General features: G+C 41.3%; 1 long non-coding RNA gene across 1 annotated transcript; it reads left to right on the top strand.

The window, feature by feature from the left end:
- Window positions 1–4,020: 4,020 nt before the first annotated feature.
- LOC140555678 (uncharacterized) lies at window positions 4,021–14,239 on the top strand. The gene is made up of 12 exons (XR_011979682.1): window positions 4,021–4,125; window positions 4,907–4,970; window positions 6,117–6,189; window positions 6,612–7,324; window positions 8,416–8,480; window positions 9,277–9,355; window positions 9,468–9,627; window positions 10,874–10,903; window positions 11,147–11,212; window positions 11,306–11,350; window positions 11,430–11,483; window positions 11,573–14,239. It is a non-coding gene; the product is annotated as an uncharacterized lncRNA (long non-coding RNA).
- Window positions 14,240–14,454: the final 215 nt, after the last annotated feature.

Raw genomic sequence — 14,454 nt, 5'->3', positions numbered from 1 at the left:
GCTCCACACATCGCTCTTCTTTGGATCATAAGGAACATCCATAAGCACTTCAGGTGCAGCGTAAGGAGGAGAGCAACAGAACGTCTGACTTAGGTCATCAGAGCTTCTATAAAAGCGTCCAAAACCAAAGTCCGCCAGTTTGACCTGGTCATCAGCAGTCAGCAGCACATTCGAACATGTGAGGTCTCGATGGACAATGTCCTGCTGGTGAAGATAGACCATGGCACTGAGGAGCTGGGAGAACCACGTTTTGGCCCGGCTGATGGGTACATGGTGGAGCTCCCTGATCTTCCTCAGGAGATCTGTTGCAGCAGCCTCCATGACGATGAACACCTGTCCATGGTGCATTGAAATGTCATGGAGGTGAACAATGTGAGAGTGGTTCACTGCTCTTAGAATGTCAAGTTCCCGAGGCAGGAATTTAAAATCCTTATCTGTCTCGGCCATCATGTCCAGTATTTTTATAGCCACTTGGTTGGAGTACTTCTTGGATGTGGCCAGTATAACCTTGCTGAATCTTCCCTCACCGAGGTCATCCAGCACCTTGAAGCCCAGATATTTCAGGGCTCTGTGAGTTTGCATAGTTTCCCTGTAAATGGAAGATAGAGATTAAAGTTAGAAGGTTAAGAATGTTGTGAGGACCCCTTTCCCGTGTGTAGTCCTTTTGGAATTAACAGTTTATTTAATCCTGACTATGTTTTGATCTTAATCCTTATAGCACTGCTAAGACCTGTTATTCTTTATATCTGTGCATTAAATCAGATATATGGGAAAGTTAAAATGCTGTTATGATACAGAACTGATTCTTATTTCCATTTTAAGATTGAATCAGTTCAAAGTCTGTATATAAAACCTGGGACTGGATACTCCAGTTCCAGCACAGTGGGTTAATTATGGTCCTTACCTCGACTGCAGCCAAGGGTGACGTGCCACCTCGGTCATTGAAGGCCTAGTGTCAGGATCGAACTGCAGCAGATAGGAGATGAAGGTGCAGCAGGGCTCCTCCACTGTGACCTCATCTGGATACACTAAGGCCTTATGCTGGAGACGGGGGAGATTCATCATATTGGAGGCTTGGAAGGGCAGGGTCCCGGTGACCATGACAAAAAGTATTACACCCAGACTCCACACATCACTCTTTTTAGGATCATAAGGACGATCCATGAGCACCTCAGGTGCAGCATAAGAGGGAGTGCAGGAAAACGACTGACTTAGATCATCAAAGCTTCTATAAAAGCGTCCAATACCAAAGTCAGTCAGTTTGACCTGGTCATCAGCGGTCAGCAGCACATTTGCACACTTGAGGTCTCGGTGGACAATGTCCTGCTGGTGCAGATAGACCATGGCACTGAGGAGCTGGGAGAACCATGTTTTGGCCTGGTCGATGGGGATGTGGTGGAGCTTCCGGATCTTAGCCTTGAGATCCGTTGCTGCAGGCTCCATCACGATGAACACCTTCCCGTCTCGTTCCAAGATTTCATGGACATGAACAATATGAGGGTGCTTCACTACTCTCAGAATGTCCACCTCCCGGTGCAGGAAATCAGGGCTGTTGTCTGTGCTCGTCTTGTCTATTATTTTAATTGCCACTTGGTTCGGGTAATTGTTGGATGTGGCCAGCTTCACCTTGCCAAAGGTTCCTTCACCAATGTGGTCGACTACCTCGAAGCCCAAACCTCTCAGGACTTGGTCTGTTTCCATGTTGTCCCTGTAGATGGAAGATAAACTAAATGTTAGATTAATTCTCCCTCTCCTGCTCTACCGCTCTCACTACACTCTCCCTCTCCTGCTCTCCTGCTCTCACTACACCCTCCCTCTCCTGCTCTCCTGCTCTACCGCTCTCACTACACCCTCCCTCTCCTGCTCTCACTACACCCTCCCTCTCCTGCTCTACCGCTCTCACTACACACTCCCTCTCCTGCTCTACCGCTCTCACTACACACTCCCTCTCCTGCCCACTACACTCTCCCTCTCCTGCTCTACCGCTCTCACTACACCCTCCCTCTCCTGCTCTCACTACACCCTCCCTCACCTGCTCTCACTACACCCTCCCTCACCTGCTCTCCCGCTCTCACTACACACTCCCTCTCCTGCTCTACTACTCTCACTACACCCTCCCTCTCCTGCTCTCACTACACACTCCCTCACCTGCTCTCCTGCTCTACCGCTCTCACTACACACTCCCTCTCCTGCTCTACTGCTCTTACTACACACTCCCTCTCCTGCTCTACTGCTCTCACTACACACTCCCTCTCCTGCTCTTACCGCTCTCACTACACCCTCCCTCTCCTGCTCTACTGCTCTCACTACACACTCCCACTCTGATCAGTAATCAATAAATGGTTCTTACCTTCTCCTGTGTACGAAGAAGCAGTTGTAGAACCACTGTCTGTACTCCTTAACTGGAGTGGTTCTAGATAAGTAGGTGTAGAACCACTGTCTCTGGTTCTAACAGAGTTTGCTGTAGAGCGTCACGTCACGTCACTGCTGAATCCTAACTGAGTCGGAGAGGGAGGACTGCGCCTTTATATATGTGACGTCAGCGGTGACGTAACAATCGCGAAGAACACTGGAGACCAAGTAGGAAGAACCAGTGGGCGGGGCAACTGTCAATCACTTTCGGCTGCAGCCAATCAGTTAGTCCAGTTTTGCTGTCAATCAGGTTTTATTCAGCCAATCCATACCTGTAAGCATTGGGATTTGAAGATGAGGAAGATTTTATTATTAAATTATTATAAATTATAATTATAATTAAATTATTATAAATTATTATTAGATATAAATTATTGTAGTAGAATTCACCAAAATGAGCTCTTAAAGAAAATAGGAGTGAACGTATGTTTCTGTGGGTGAACAGCGACACCTCCTGCTCAGAGGGAGTATTGCGCATTTCACCAATCCGCCTCCTACCATGTCCAGTTCAGTCCGGTTTCACCACTGAAAGGATCTGGTGGGTTCAGCCGTTTTCTCCATTCTGTTGAAGTATTTCTGGGCTTAGTTATCGTAACTTCATGTACTGACCATTACATTGGAGGAACACAGTCTGTGTATCTCTTGTTTTTACTGGTTCTGCTTCGTCTGTGTTTCTAAAAATGCTGCTAATTAGCAGCTGTACTCTCTTCCAGCTACAGCTAGCTGTGCTAGCACTGTGCAGCATGCGCTCTAAACACTGTGTGGGACTGATGGAGTTTCTCTGGTGTCCTGTAGCTGTTAGAGTGGAGGAGGACAGGACTGAGGAGCTGCTGTTTTCTCTCTCATTTTACTTGATTTAGATGTGACTCCAGTAAAAGCTCACAACTTGTCCTGCAGTCTCTTTATTGTGGGAGCGAGACAGCGGGGTCACACCAGGACAACCCCAACACCAGTAATAACTGCTGCTCACTGAGAGACTCTGCAGATTCTGTCCCACACAGAGATCGGAGTTCAGTCGGACTAACCGGAGACACATTTGTCCACACAGTGTAAATGCATGTGTCTAAAATCTCCTCAGGATACAGTCCAGATACTCGTCCCATGAAGTGAGCAGGTGTCTAAGGGACGACAGCTGTGGTCAGAATTAGGTCCTGGTTGAAGGTGAAGTGCTGGATCATCCCTGTATTCTAGAAATGAAAACACAGAAGGTAGAAATTCAGTGTATTTCTGTCTTTCTGAAATGAGGAGACGTACACATCACTTCCACGTTTCTCCTGCTTGGCAGGTTTGGGATGGGAATACCGGCTACAGGTGTCTTTACTGTTGGTGAGCTGCTTAAATAAGCGCTATGTGGCTGAACCTGAGCTCAGCTTTTTAATGGATCTGTTAACAGACCTCACTGTTACCTGCATGTTCTGCTGCTGTTCGCTGTTTTCTTTACACTATCAGGTGGTAAACAGCTTATTGTTGTTGTGGAAGATAAATAAACACGTTCAGCTCCAGAGCAGCTGTCGACTTGTTTCTTGGTCTTTTCTACATTGATCAAGATTACTGCATTTCTAATCCTGTAAATCCTGCATTTTGTACCGTTTCTACCTTAAAGCGCTAAACCCCGCTGCAGAAATCCACCCATAGCAGCGGAGAGGAAACTTTAAATATGAAGAAATAAGAAGAAGTTGAGCTCTTCCTCACAGTTGTGTTTTCTTCTTCCAGGTAAGATCATCAGTTCAGGTAAAGCCAGAGTTTTAAACTGTAAATATAGTTCAGGCAGTTTAATGAAGACAGACCTGGTAAAGGAAATGAACTGGGTTTATTCAGTAAATGCTGCCTCTTACGCTGAAATCTTTATATACAGCACACAGGCTTGTTGCTGGCGCTGTGCCCAGGTTTCTTGTACCAGTTAAGGTAATATTAGGCATCCTAAGAGGCTGAGATGTAGCTTTAAACTATGGTACAGCTGTGTACCCTTTCCAAAAGGTACCAACATGTGCTGTTAGAGGTAGCACTCCAGTAACAGGCCAGTCTGGAGCCTACAGTGACTAAAGTGTTCAGAAATCTCCACACAGATGTTCATAATGTCTTTCCATGCTGTTTTATTTAGTAGTAAACATCCACAGCTTTAGCATTCATTCAGAGAGCATCAGAAACAGAGCTCCATATTAACAGAGCAATGTTTATGAAGGTGAGATTAAAGAGTTAAAAACACAACCTGAACTCAGTACCATCACTGGGCTTCATTCATATTTACTAAATCATTAAAAGTTACCAACACATAATAAAAGAATATCTGTAGTTTAAAATCAAACTGAGCTGAATTCAACTAATTTCATGAGTTTATTAATTGTTTTTTACCCAGTTTAGCTTTAATAAAATGATCTGTGAAACCCTAGGTATAACTGACTATATTTTAAAGGTAAGGGCAAGGATACAGAGCAGTGCTAGATTCCCCTCATTAGGGGGTCTTTGTTTTTAATGACTCTTCTGCCCACCGCAGCTTTCACCTCATGGACTCCAGACACCGCATCTTTTAGCAGCTGCTGTCCTCCAACTTCTCAAAGGTCAGACTTTTTAATTCTTGTTGGGAATGAAGGAGTTGTTGGAGCAGCTGTCTGTTATGTTGTTTTACTGCAACTTCACCAATAATGTAACTTTGCTGTGCTGGAAAGTCAAAGAGTTTCTCCTGATCTTCAGCTTTAGAACTTAGAAGCGTGTCATGGACTGAAATGTGAGTCAGCTCAGATTAAAAAGCCTGTTCATGTCTGTGTGGAAAGCTGTCCTACAGCAGAGCTGTTCACCGTCTGTAAAGCCCGTTTAAGAGAGCAGCTCCTTTAGCTCCTTTTTAGGGGAACTCCATCCCTGCTCACCTGAAGAAGCTGGAAACGGAGCACAAGAGCTTTCTTGCTCTCAGAGCTGAGTCTTTCTTTCTTGCTCTCTGTTTTAGAGGTGTTGTCGTTCATATTCCGCTCCGTTAAAATCCCAGCGCTGTGAGAGATCCTAAATCCTCCAGCATTTCTGTTAGTAAGCGCGTAGATTCCTGCCTCTGCTTACAGGATAATGTAGGGCTGTCGTTACTTTCTGGAGAGTCGGCAGTAACAGCAGCGGATATTGGAGGCTCTGCTGCTGTGAAGGGAGAAGGAGGCTGAGAAGGTGGATTCAGAAAACCCTCCATTCTGTGGGTTCGGAGTCTGTCGGTAAACTCGGCTTCACTCCCTCCAGCAGCCCGCTAGCCTCTCTTAGGTATGAGGTGCAGCCATTGCTAGCTCCCACACCAACTAGCTAGTTTCCATTAGCTGCTCCCACCAGCTGGCTAAAGTGGAGCAGTGTCTGTGAGCCATTTCCAGCAAACCTATCATCTGTAAAACATTATATAAGGAAATCAAGCGTTTTATACACGAGACTGTTCGATAGGCTTCAGATAAGCTGTCTTGTAGCGCTAGCGGGCGAGGAGAGCCATATAGTGTCCAGCTATCATTACTGTTTATACTGAGCTGATGGAGGAGACGCTACATCTCTGTCTGTAGCTCTGACTGGCTTTCTAAACACATCAGTACAATATAGTGGCTACAGGACAATTTACTAACAGGACAACTCTTAGCAATGTCTTCCAGGAATTTTAGCAAGCTAGATAGTACCAAGAAACGAAGCCTATCAAGTTCAAACCACATATTAAAGCTCCTGTGTCTGTTTTAACATCCATATTGAAGAAATCACTGACATGGAGTGACAAAAGACCTGAAATCCTCCACCAGACACCAGCATAGAGGAGCTGCCTCTCATGTGAGCTGCAGTGCTGCTTAGACTTGCATGTTGTTCAGATCTATTCCTAGTCAATGCCTCACAACTGCATTAGTGTGTTTGTAGATTTAGCTTTTAAATGTAAATGTTCTCCACTGTTTTCTTAATTGCATTATTCTTATTAACTTTTAATCATTTACTATTTATCCTTATTTAACTTGGATATGTAGTTTATAGGAACAATATTTCAGTCAATACAGACATTGAAGTTCTGTGATAATAAAAAAATCAGTATAATGACCTGCTGTACAGTCAAATAAAGCAACCCAGACTGTAGACAATGAGCAAATATTGATAAAGCTGTACAGTGAGCAGTATTTTATTTTCTTGCTGTTAAAAACATTCTAAGAACAATAATAATATTTCTACTTTTTGTGGCTCTAATGCTATTGTATGTCTTTCAGCTCCAGGATGAGTTTCACAGAATCACAACAGAGCACCTTGAATCAGAGTTCATGTCCAAGCTGAATGAATTTACTCCAAAGCTTCTTGCTCTCTTCAGTTCTAAGGGTGGAGCTCTAGGGTTGGAGTTACAAGCTCTCCTCCTCAAAGTATCCTTCAATTATTTCTTAGTTTGTTCAAATCTTATTACAGGGATTTAATGACCGAACTGCAGGAATATTATTTGCTTATTAGTTAACTATTCAACAGTTATTTTATTACTTTGACATTTTCTCAACAAAATGTGTATGACATAAATAGTTCATACAAAACTTAGTTGCTGACCGGTTAATGTTGGGCATCTGGAAGCTTGTCAGAGTTTATTAAAATTTTTAGAATCTGTATTTGGGTAATTTGTGTATACATATTCCTTCTGTGTGAGGGACACCAGCCAAATAGGTGTGTATGTAGCTCCTTTGAGGATCAAGCTGAAAGAAAGTGAATAATATTATTGATCATGAACCACATCAGGGATCCTTGATAGACTTTTTTATTTTACAGTTTTATTATTGTGTGTTTGATTTTTACTGTAAAATAACAATGGCATGTGATGATGAAGAATAAGGATTATCATTTCAGGCTCTCACCCATCCTTGCATTAACATGACCAGTTGTCATTCAGTGCTTGATGGTGTACCTCGGGGCATCGACAGATCAGCTCTTAAAAGAGTAAGAGGTGAGTTGATGTTCATGTAAAAAGGGAAAATAGTCATGTCTCTCTTTTCTTAGCTCATCTTGTATGACTTGGGAAGGTCAGCACCTATCAGCCATAACATCAAATTCTTGTTTCTACATTGTCCATTTCATCAGCTCCACGTACCGTATAGGAGCACTGAGTAGTTGTAGAGTTACAGAATGTAGTACATCTTTTCCTCTGTCTACTTTATTACCCTGTTCTTTATTGGTCAGGACCCCACAGGACCACCACAGAGCACTTGTGTTATGCAGAGGGTAGATCACTGCAGTCACACTGACAAGGTGAATGTGTGTAGTGTGTGTGTTGTGCTGGTACATGTGGATCAGACGGTCATGCTGCTGGAGTTGTTAAAAACTGTCCACTCTCTGTCCACTCTATTAGAAACTCTTACTGGTGTTGCTTCTCCACCTTGTGGGTGTAAAGTCAGAGCTGATCGCTCATCTGCTGCTACACAGTTTGTGTTCTTCTCGTCTTTCATCAGTGCCCACAGGACGCCTGATCCACTTAGATCAGACACAGCACACACGAACACACCACTACCATGAGAGTGTCACTGGAGTGTTGACGGTGATCCACCTGCTCTGTGGGGGTCCTGACCTTTGAAGAACAGGGTGAGAAAGTAGACAGAGAAACAGATGTACTACAGTCTGTAAGTGTAGAACTACGAAGTGCTCCTATATATTCATGATGAAATGAACAAATGGTTAAATACAAGGAGGGGCTTTAATGAATTGGCTGTTATTTCTAGTCAATTCAAGATAATGAGTTTTCTTTCTGTGTGTAATCACTGTCCTGTGTTTTACATGAATTGACCAACTGGCAGATTTCATTATCCTTCAGCTAACCCAAGAAATGTATTACTAACAGAGGCAGCTATGACTGAGCCCTTTATGTTGGAATTACTTTGTAAATTACTCTTGAACCAAACAGATATAAAAATGTAGTTGACATACGTGCCATTATTAAGATTATCTCCAAACTCAGAAATGAGCAACTTTAGGCCCGGGGAGGTTTTGTGGATTAAACGACTTATTTTCTTGTTGCTGTTTGCAATATTCTTGCTGTTTCAGGATGCTGATGGAAATCTACAAAATCAAGACGGGAACATCAGGGTACTGCAGGCTTTGGTTTTGTGGTAGGTGTGAAAGCTCTGACTGATCTGGGTAACTTTGCAAGGGCTTGCTCCATTCTTGTTGAATTTACATATGCAGTGAATCTTGCTTATCCCAAGGAGTTCAGGTACACATTCAAAGTCTTTCAATAACTCCTTCTTGAACTGGATTGTTTAAGGCTCTCTCCAAAAGTGATTAGAATCAATAATAAGCTACTGGTTTAAGAAAAGGGACTTGTGTAGAGAGAAAAGAGTAAAGAGTGAACTAAAGAGTGACTCTTAAAACTTTTACATTGTTACATGTTTAAGTTTTCTGTTTAATGGTTTAATCACATGTTTCTTGTAGTCCAAATAACCATACACATTTGAGGGAATAGGATAATAAAGAATAATCTAATGGCTTAAGAAACGGAAAAAGTAAGATGATATTTGGTAAAAATCTAAATAGATCTAGAGTACAAATAAAGCTTAAAGTTGTCCAGATAAATAGGATGTGCAGTGTATATGTGAAACAGGCCTCTGTCCTGTCCGCAGAGAGCTGTACTCCCAGTGCTTTGGTTAGTAAAAGATCTGCTAGAACAGTCAGATGCTACTCACTCCCATATCAAAATGACTGCATGCTGCAGATGTAGCCGTTTTAGCTGCTATGAAATGATCAGTTACCATCTACATCTTTTCTTCTATGAACATGTAATACTGATAATGGTACAACAGCTTTCTTTCCGTGATCAACACAGTCTTTTATGGAAGATGGGACCTTACAAGCTTATCTTTTTTTTTATTTTTATTATTATTATTATTTATTTTATTTTTTTTGCAGTTCTGGGCTCTGATTTCTGACATCATTACATCCAGCATGTATCACTGAATCTCTCTTTACTGGGGAGCTGCTGTGTAATGTAAGATACTTTTGCATCTCATGCAGAAATGTTGAAATAAATGGTGAATTCTCCTGATAAGATACGATGTGAACACACTGCTCACTTACACAAATCATTGTCTTTCCCTTAGATGAGCTAATCAGGCAGGTCACTGTCAACTGTGCTGAGAGGGGGATGCTGTTTCTACGAGTGCGAGATGAGAGTCGCATGACTGAAGCTGGCTATCAGACCCTGTATGAGAGCGGTATGGCCTTTGGAGTGAGGAAGAGACGTCAGACACAGAAAAGAGGGTAAGAACTGCTGCCTGCCTCACAAAACTGTCTCTCCATCCCTTCTCAATGGTCTCTTCTACCTTCCTCTTATTCTTAGTAGCTTAACCTGAGACTCTGTTCTTTGTGTCTTCTGTAAACAGAGCTGTAGCTGAGCTGTACTCTAAAGTCTTGGGTACGCGACCCCTTTAGAGTTAGATTATAGTAAGACTGTAGCCACAACCACCCCTGTCATGAGCCACGGGTGCTGATGAAGGCCCTGCTGTAGCAAACACATCTGTAATTTTGACAAATTTTGCAGTGTTAGCTTGAAGTTTTTTTTTTTTTTTCTCCTCGCAGTTTCTCTGCGCCTCCGTTGTGTTTTCTCTCCATCTCAGAAGACCTTAACCGATAATGTTACGTCCATCCTACATTTCACCACACACCGGTGCAAAGAAGGAGGAGGGAGGAGGTGTTTCATGATATGATTGGGCCAGTCCTGTGTCAGTAAAGAAAATAACTAGTGGGCTGCAGATCAGTGGGTTTCTTTTTTTTTTACAGAAAAAACAAAAGGTTACCGTTACATCTTAAGCTGCGTTCAGTGAACCGCCATATCCGTCAACTCACATATCTACTGAATGAAAAACTGGCAGCGGTGCTGTGATTTTCAAACGACTGAATGGGAAGTCAAAGAAAAGGACAGATGTGAACTATGCTGTGGGTAGCTTTAAGTTGTTAACTTGGCGGTAGCTACACAAGGTCAATTTTTTTGTGTGTGTGTTGTGTTTCGCATCGACCGAGTCTCTGCACATCCAGTAGAGCAGCTTTTCTCCCAATAGCGTCAGGCCGTAGATCTTATTTCCTGCCAACATGTAGGAAAGGCTTGTTTTTATCAGAGAGTGCCTCCCATCTCTTGCCTGATGGCGCTCAGGAAATCAGTCGGGACCCGCTATACAGAGAACTAGCCAGCATTTTGAAAGCATCTCTTTTTGGAGAAATCCCTAGCAAAAATGGAATACTCTCAAGATAAGAACTTTGTCTTCTACTACATACGATACATTTATTGGAAAATAGGTAAAAGTATAGCATTAGAAATGAAGTCAACACATGTTTTTATCTTCATAAGGTTTAATACACTTTTGATCATAAGTAATGTAAGTAATATTTGAAAGTCTTATGTAGCGCATGCTTCCTGGTGATCTACAAATAAGAATGATGAAGTAATTTTAAACATAAATTAAGATGCGTGTAGTTTGTAACCTCTTTTTTTTTCTATGATTTTTATCAGCTTCCGGAAGAACACTGTCAAACATATCAAGTAAGTAACTTTTTAACTAAAATGATAATGATTAGTATTCTGCGTGATATAACCTTGTGATATAAAATGTATATTTTATTTATAGATCAGGAATCGTATGAACACTGTGAAGACGTTATCTTTGCTATATTCAATTGAATTACTTGGTGGATTGTATTTTTGAACAATGTTTTTTCTTCCTATGAAACCGATAACCGATAGTTTTCAGAATGAATGCATTTACTTACTGTATTAATTATTTAGGTTACAAATCTGAAGAGAGTGATCTTCTAGAGGAAAGTAGTGATCGGAGATCTATCACACCATCCGGTCAGTAAATATATTTCATTTCAAGTAAATACATTTCTACTAACACATTCACATCTGTTTGTAATATTTATTTACACGATCCCTCGCTTTCAGATTTTGACGATCAGTCCTATCAATTGTATCAACCAACTTCTCAGAGTAAGTGATTTTAAACACATTATTTAGTCAGAAAACGTTTTATTTATTTACCGAATTACATATTTAATATCTTTAATAGGACCTCAAATAGATGAAGGATCTGCAGACCGCTTCTCCAACACCCATCCATTCAGTGAGTAGATTTTGAGTAATTTAATAGGATCTATTTACTCCTGTACATGTATAGATGCGTCATTATTTTAATTTATTTGATTGTTTCAGATTCCGGCGAAAATTTATATCGGGACGAAACATTGGATTGTTAGAAGCTGTGAATAGTCTTAATCAAAGTTTATCTTTATCTCAGGAACATGATCCAATTACACAGTTATCACGCTCCATCATTAACTCAAACACAATGTCTTCAATGAACTAAACCAAAGTCTGTCAAGATTGCAAAATGCACTGAACAAACAAGATCCGGTTACCGCGATAAACCCCTTCCTGTTAGAAGCGGTGAATCAACTCAATGAATCTTTGGCGCACCCCTGCGATCACAATCCTCATATAGATCCTGTATTATGTCCCGACAATCTCCCGACAAAGCGTATGACACAACTCCTCAGGATTTTTTCTTTGATCTGATTGAAAGTCTATTGAGATTATTGATAATCTGGAAAACATTAGTCAAGCATCACACATTTTGTCAAACAGCTCCGTTCACGATAATGAAACAAATGATCAAATGGGATTTGGCATAGATTCAAATATCGTTATCAATCGTCTTGAAAGATTCAATACCACAGAAATTAGAAGGTGGGTAAACTTTGCGTCGTTAGGAAATGTTGACAGTTTTGCAGAGTTCTATAATTATTTACTAGAACTCATAAATCAAATGCTCAGTGTCACTAATGAGGAAGTGGGCCCGCGTGACGTCGTTCACGTCAAAATTCTAGGTAATACTCAATGTTTCATCCCCCGTTCAGGTAAGGAACAGGGTTGTGGATTTAGAATCAGTTCTGAAGATGATTAAAAACGCTGTTCAGAGTAAATCTGAAATACTTAGACTCAGACAAAACTTTACAGCTGGTGATTGGAATCATACACGCTCCTCGTGGTGGATAAGCTATCGTAATAAGCTATCACACTTGTTCAACTCGGACAGTGTTCAGAAAAAGATGAAACACCTGTATGTTTTTCAAAACAAACATAACCTGTGTTTTGCCTTATGCGTTTCCCGATTATTGAACCCTGACAAATTATTTTGAAATCAAACAACTAGCGACACAATTGCAACACAATGCAGGATTATCTGTAAATGATGCGGTCAGTCTGGCTGATGTAGCGCGTTTTGAACAGCTGCTGAACTGTAAAATTGTAGTGATGTCCTGTGACGGTGTCATGACTGGCTAGGTTGTGACTAGGCAGGATGAACACTCGCAGGGAATGGCTCGATGTGAGAGTGCTTTATTGAGCAGCTGAGGCTGGTGGAACCTAGGGAGCTAAGCTTAAATGTGACTACTGAAAAGGGAACTAGAACCAAAACAAACTACTGGCAGTGCCAGAAAACGGGGAATAACATAAACCGCGCTCGTCAGGCGCAACAGAACTTGCTTGATGTAATTAAGGAGCTGTGAGATCGGTCGCTGAACCCAGGGGGCGACCCACGGACAAACCTGAACCTTGACATGACAGACGGAAACAAAAGATATAAAAGATAAAACAGGCTTTCACTTAAAAAAAAAAAAAAAAAAAAAAGCCCAGATGAAAAGGTTTCAGAGTCGTGTACGATAAACGTGTTCTATTTACTGGTCTTAAACGTTTTTTCATTTGCCCAAAAAAATTAATAAAAATGGACGGTAAAAAATGCTTTGATACTAGGCTCCAGCTTCCTTTTTCTTGCATCGTGTGCGGCCCTAGCAATAGCGAGAAATGTTTTTTCCATCAAAATGTTGCTTGAAAATTGTAAGGATGTCGTGTCAAATTCCCAATCAGATTGTTTGGTGTTATACGTGTTGGCAGTCTATGTATGCTGATCTGATGAAAAACATAAACGTTCAGTTTGTTCAAGGAATACCCGACTCTGCGTGACAATGAACTATTTCCACCCCACAAAACTAATTTATTGGTGGCGATTTAATGGAAACGGCTAGCAAGAATGAGGAAGTAGAAAAAGCCTTCAGCCTTCTTATCATAGAAATCCGAGCGTTATGTACCTGGTTCAAAATCAGTTTTTTCAAGAGAAGCAGCAGAACCATCCATTTAAACACCAACTACATGGTTCTTTTTAAAAATCTTAGAGACAAGTTACAGATTAGTGTGCTGGCCTGTTTTCCTGGGAGAATCCGGTAGTGTATGTACTGAAAAAAAGAAAAAAAAAACAAAAAAAAAGAGAAATGAGGTCTGCTCGGCTCAAGCAAAATTTACACGTGTTAAGGGCTCTATATCAAGCTACGCCTCGAGAAAGGAAGCTTATTATGTAACGCCCCTGAGGATCTCATACTCGCCATCTGTGAAATAGCTCTAAATCTACTGAGAGGACGCATTCCTTTAACGACACATTAGTATCGGCAATTGAAAGCTTTTTTATTTCAAAGGGAAAACTATCAAAGGATCACACATGTTGGACTTGGTAAAAAATCTCACGCCGCCTCTAAAAGTATCCGATGACCGGAGACCCCTAGGATGGTCTGAAATGTTACAACCTGTAGCCAACTTAAACATTCCCTTATCAACCATTCCTAACACGGGGGTTCGACGTAAAATATCCGACGTGAAGAAAACCAAGTCATTGTATTCTCAGATAGAGTCAAAGAGCTCGTATCATAAAAAGAAGAGACTCTGACTCATCTAGTCACGGTACCCTCACCCCCATTTTTAAATTCCCCAGTTTTACTTTATCAAGCTGGTTACATTTTTAATGACGTGTATTATGTTGATATAAAGAAATGATGAGACGATATAGAGACGTTAAGTTGTATAAACTTGTAAAGTTGCTCTTTATTTGAATAAACGTTTGATAAAAATGTTTTCTCGTATCCTGCGTTGTTTTTTTCACTATGCATTACATTCTGAATTTTTCACCGCAGTCAACGCATTGAACACATTTCATGACGCAAGATTTGTTTACTCTAGGATACATTTGTTTGACGAAAGATACAACC

The sequence above is a fragment of the Salminus brasiliensis genome, chromosome 5 (genome assembly GCF_030463535.1).
Source record: "Salminus brasiliensis chromosome 5, fSalBra1.hap2, whole genome shotgun sequence".
Classification (NCBI taxonomy): Eukaryota; Metazoa; Chordata; class Actinopteri; order Characiformes; family Bryconidae; genus Salminus; species Salminus brasiliensis.
This window is presented reverse-complemented; position numbering and strand designations above follow the sequence as displayed.